This window comes from Panthera uncia, assembly GCF_023721935.1.
Source record: "Panthera uncia isolate 11264 chromosome D3 unlocalized genomic scaffold, Puncia_PCG_1.0 HiC_scaffold_8, whole genome shotgun sequence".
Lineage (NCBI taxonomy): Eukaryota > Metazoa > Chordata > Mammalia > Carnivora > Felidae > Panthera > Panthera uncia.
In genome coordinates this window covers 54364939-54370503 of record NW_026057586.1, presented here as the reverse complement: position 1 = coordinate 54370503, position 5565 = coordinate 54364939, and the positions used below count along the sequence as shown (strand labels likewise).

At 44.9% G+C, this 5565-nt stretch overlaps 1 pseudogene; it reads left to right on the top strand.

Moving 5' to 3' along the window:
- The first annotated feature begins 3014 nt into the window (after positions 1–3014).
- Positions 3015–3091, top strand: LOC125914939 (uncharacterized; annotated as a pseudogene).
- The last annotated feature ends 2474 nt before the right edge of the window (positions 3092–5565 follow it).

Sequence of the window (5565 nt, the reverse complement as noted above, 5' to 3'; positions counted from 1 at the left end):
GACAATAAATGGTTATGCAGACCAGCAGCAGTCTGCGACCGATGCTCAGAGCAGGTCTGTCGCAGTACCTTCCCCATTTTAGATTCAGCTAATTGTTCCCAGTCGGTGCCTTTTAACGTCTTTCTCCCATATTTCCTATAAACTAGAAGTTGAATGTAAGGCAGCATTCTCCAATCCAAGTGTCATGCGAGCCCCAAACAAGAGCCACATTTTGATGTTAAATTTTCTAGTGGCCACATTAAATATGTAAACAGGAAGAGGTGAAATTAATTTTAATAATAGACAATATAAAGTATGATCATTTTAACATGCAATTGATACAATGATTATTAATGAGCAATTTTACTTTTCATTTTTATTCTAAGTCTTTGAAATCCGGTGAATGTTTTCTGTTTACACCACATCTCAATTAGAACTAGTCACATTTGAAGTGCACAGTGGCTAGTTACCTGCCGTCTTGGACAGTGCAACAGTAAGTCTTGACTGCATTCAGAATGAACCTTCTCTGAAACAAGTATTCATAGATGGTGCTGGGTAACTCATATCGTATTAGATGGCACGTAATGTCAGCTTCCCTCACCATCTAAGTTAATAGGAGACACTACTTTCTTACCAAAGAACTGCTTGTTGTCTAACTTTTTCTCTAAGCTGGAACCCCGTGTGCCAACTGGAAATACAGCAACGGAAAACACCGGAACTGGTTAAAAAAAGACCAGTGGGGAAAGAGCAGAAATCAAAGATTCTTAGATGATACAGATTCCTCTACAGACATTAGTAAGTTTGAGACATTTTAAAATGTGATGATATGGGACAGACTTGTTCAAATATCCGTGTCCCATGATTGTCTCATTGAAGGTGTCCGTTGCACATATTTAATGTAAAATGATCAGCTGCTATGCAGGAGACAGTAATGCCCACCCTAACAATGTTAGCACAGTACAAAGTTACAGCAAGACCTGATGCTAATTTTGTTAGTCTTATATTGTAAAGACTGTAGCAGTTTCTTCAGCATCTGCATAAGGAAAAAACAACCAAAACTTGTAACTTAAGAGCTTTAAAGATTATGCCAATAAAATGGATGGATGAGTTACACATGGCCTTTAAAAATATCTGACTGTGTTTTCTTTCGGTGTATGCATTCATCATTTAATGATATAAAAAGCGTTTGGTAGCAATTTTGTTGATAAATTCCATATCATATGTTTATCACAGGGCCAAGTTAGAGGTAACTCAGTTTCTGTATAAGGTTGCTTCCCGGTAGTTTTGGCAAGAGACCAAATGGACCTCAGTAATTCCCATTTCTTGAGCCTGTTCTGACCAGGATTGGCCCGGTGGCCCCCGTCTCAGGCTGCCTTTCTTCTGGGTGTCCTTGCCCTTGGGTAGGATGTGCCAGACTTCATCATCAGGGCCTCCGACCAGCTATCTTTCCTCAGCAAAAGGAAGAAGGAAGACCAAGAAAAGGCAACTCTGAAAGAAGGAGGGCTCAGTGCATAACTAAGGCACCAGCTTCCTGTCTCATGTCTCCTGGTGCTCCAGAGATCAGGCCATATTTGGGGGCCCTGGAAGAAGGCAGTAAATCAGTTTCATTTTAAAAGTTAATGTATTTATTGGCTTTACATAGGTCCACTCGTCCAAAGAGTTCAATATTCAAAATTTATTATCCTTTGGAGCTGGTCAAGCTCTCTGAGCTCTGAGGGCCGCCGAGGATTTTGGTGAGAACCTCAGAGGTAAAAAGTGAGGATCACAGATATATATATCTGGGTTGAGTTCCCCATCCATCAAGTGGGGATTGAAACCACCTTGTTAAAACGTTTTAAATTCTTTGGCTACAACTGCATACCTGATCACAAAATACTGCTTTGCCTTCTTGCCAGTGTTTTGGGAACAGCTTTGGTGCCATGACATAAATCACCACCAAAGGGATCAGGAAACGAAATCTGTGCTTGGATGAGCATGTGATTCTGGTTTACGGCTTCTGCTGTAAAGCCTTACAGTGTCCTCCCTGAAGCTCATTTCTCATTTTTCTCAGCATAGAGCATCTGCTGCTAAGGCAAATGAAAATCAGTTGGCCCCCAAAACACAAAAACAGAAACAAAAACAAAACCAGAGACCGGGTTTTAATCATCCTGTACCGTAAATGAGTTCATCACTGTGTGAACATCGCTCGGAACAATTTGGTACACCATTTGCGCGTCCCCTGCATTAGCATCGTGCTTTCCTTCCAGGGGCTACAATGCCTCGCGTGTCTGACCTGGATTTCTGTTGCAAAACAGAAGGAGCAGAGCCATCCCAGACCGGGAATGGGACAAAGTACGTAACCCCTTCTTTCTGTTTAGCGTAGGAGCATGCAGCCGGAGAGGCTGTGCGGTGCAGGGAAGGCTCCGCGGCATTGAATCTGAAGGCCCAGCTGACTCTCTCCACACAGCTCCTGCAGGCAGGGTGAGATGGGCTGAGACATGAGTCTGTTTCATCTTGTGTCAAAACGGGGGCAAGGAGATTTTTTTTTCTTGCAGAGAGGTGAGGGGACACACATGAAATAGCTGCCATTTTATCTTCCTGAACTCAGTACCCTTCCACGGCACCTGCTCAACAATGTCTGGTCTGAAGTCAGTCTGGCTGCCTGATTTCTCAGTGCCCACACCCCACCAAGGAGATCCACTGGAGAGGACTTGAGAGCCCACAGTGTGGTGCCGCTGCTAACCCATACATTCATGCTCTCTAAGCGAGGCTCGGCTCCTGGATCTCCTGGTGATCCTTCCGTTCCCTAATCGGTTCTTTTCTTTCTCCGCTCATGCTATTTTTTTTTTTTTTTTTTTGGAATCTAATTTCTCTTTGAACCCACTCTGCTCTAACTTGATCTCTATTCTCGGCAAATGACTTTGACTTTTACTGTACTGAGAGCAAAGAAAAAGAGGCAGGGAACAATATAATGGGAATTCTCGTGATTTCCTGTAGCCCTGTGCTTAATTCTATCAGCCTCCCTGTTTCCCCCTTCTCTGTTCTCACTGTGGCTTGTGCGCGCTTCGGCAGCACATAGACTAAAATTGGAAGGATACAGAGGAGATTTGCATGGCCCCTGGCAAGGATGACAGGCGGATTTGTTCTCACTGTGGCATAATGAGACCCCAGCCCCACCTCAAGGCTTTATCTTCCCTCTTTTTTGCTGGATCTCCTCCAATTTCACCTTCTTAGGACCTAGTCTATTCATCATCCACTTTCCTCAGTCTATGTTAGTGTTTCCCTCTTTATTTATTTTTCTTTTCTTTTTTTTTTTTAATTTTTTTTCAACGTTTTTTATTTATTTTGGGGACAGAGAGAGACAGAGCACGAACGGGGGAGGGGCAGAGAGAGAGGGAGACACAGAATCGGAAACAGGCTCCAGGCTCCGAGCCATCAGCCCAGAGCCTGACGCGGGGCTCGAACTCACGGACCGCGAGATCGTGACCTGGCTGAAGTCGGACGCTTAACCGACTGCGCCACCCAGGCGCCCCTGTGTTTCCCTCTTTAAAGGAATGTTTGCCATGACCCCTAATTGCGTTCAGTATTTCCATCTCAACGAAAGAAACCTTCCCTGGGAATGGGTTCTAGGTTGACATGGCTCACAGCCTATGTTCTTCCTTCCCTTTACCGCCAAGCTTCTCAGAAGAACCCTGTTTCCTGCTTCATTCTTCAACCAGTAATCTGACTGCCGCTCTCCCTCTTCGTGGAAACTAGTTTTGTCGAGATCATCTATGATTATTCTGTTTTCGCGCCCAACGGCCACTTCTAGTCTTTATCTAGTCTTTATTCTAGTCTTTATTCTAGTCTCAATCTGTTCGATTGCCCTCAGAGAGTTCTGTTCATGAACTCCTCCTGTTTAAAATATTCTTTTTCTTGGGGCGCCTGGGTGGCTCAGTCGGTTAAGCGTCCGACTTCGGCTCAGGTCATGATGTCACGGTCGGTGGGTTCGAGCCCCGCGTCGGGCTCTGTGCTGACAGCTCAGAGCCTGGAGCCTGTTTCAGATTCTGTGTCTCCTTCTCTCTGTGACCCTCCCCCGTTCATGCTCTGTCTCTCTCTGTCTCAAAAATAAACGTTAAAAAAAAAAAATTTAAAAAAAATATTCTTTTTCTCATCTTTTGAGATTTCACACGCTCTTTGATTTCCTTCTACCTCTTTGCCTACCCAGTCTCAGGATCCTTTGCCAGTTCCTGTTCCTGTAACGTGGCATTCCCCAGGCTTCTCTCCTGGGATTTTTGTCGCGTCTCAATTCATCATCCTCCTGGTGGACTGCAACAACTTCCAAAGTGTCAGGGATTAGGGAAGCCCGAAGCCATGACTCCAGTCCAGTTTCACTCTGAATTCTAAGCTTCCACAGACTTCTTCTGCCCAGCAGATAATGTCCCTTAAATGTCTCCTCAGCCTTTCAAGCTCAACGTGTTTACATATAAAGCTCTCAGCTTCTCCCAAATTATAATTTCCCCTATTTATCCTATCCCAGTGAGGGGACCTACTTCTTACTCAGTTGCCAAAACCAAAAAAACACTGGGCGTTGCCTTAGGCTCTTCCCTTCCCCACAGGTATGCACTGTTGACATATCTAAAGGCAACATCAGAGCCCTACGCTTGCTTTCGTCTCTCACTGATTCTGCCTATCATGTCACTGAGGTAACTACCCCATCTGCCTCTGACCTCTACCTGCCCCGGGCCTGGCCGCTCTCCACCCCACCCCCTTGGGCGCCCACAGGAGTCTTTCTACCACCCGAACAAAATGAAAAATTCACTCCCCTGACTAAAATTCTATTCCATGATGCTTGTTATGCTATAACAAGGCACTTCCCAATCCTTCTGCTTTGTGGATTAATAAGTTTTATTCCCCTGTCCTAATGTTCTGTAATTGAAAAAAACCCAAAAAACTGCAGAATGGAATGCCCCATAAATTCGCAGGTTACTGGCACATACTTTTGCCTATTCGTTTCCTTTTCCCAGGAGCAACTGTCCCTTCTCCCTCTCGAATTCATCTCACTAATTCTTACTCACCAGATGTCAACTTCCAGCTCACCTCCTCTAGGAAGATTTCATTGCCCTTTCCCTCTCTTTTTTTTTCCCCACTGACTAACTGTCCCCCCATGTAGGCACTCTAGTTTTTACCATAAATTTGATGTTCAATAATTAATTGGTGGTGGGGTCCTTCTTGTTCTTCTTCATGTTCTTGTTCTCCCCGTCCCCTCCTCCTCCTCCTCCTCCCCCCTCCTCCTCCTTCTTCCTCCTCCTTTTCTTTCCTCCTCCTTGCAGGGAGAGAAAAGACAACTTTCGCCTTTGCAAGGTGAACATCAGTTAGGATGAGTTAGTATCCCTCTTTACCGTTGTTCTATGGAGACTGAAGATGTGTGGCCTCATGGCCTTTAACAGTGGTGTTGGGGTAGTAACCTAGAAGATGCCCGGGGAATGGAGGAAATTCCTCTTGGATGACTGCAAGGAATGCTAAGGAAGGGGAAGGGGAAGGCAAATGCTAAGCCAGAGACCACCCAAAACACAGTCCCTACAAACTAGTGGAATTACTCTGGGCCCTTCTACGATGTAATATTCA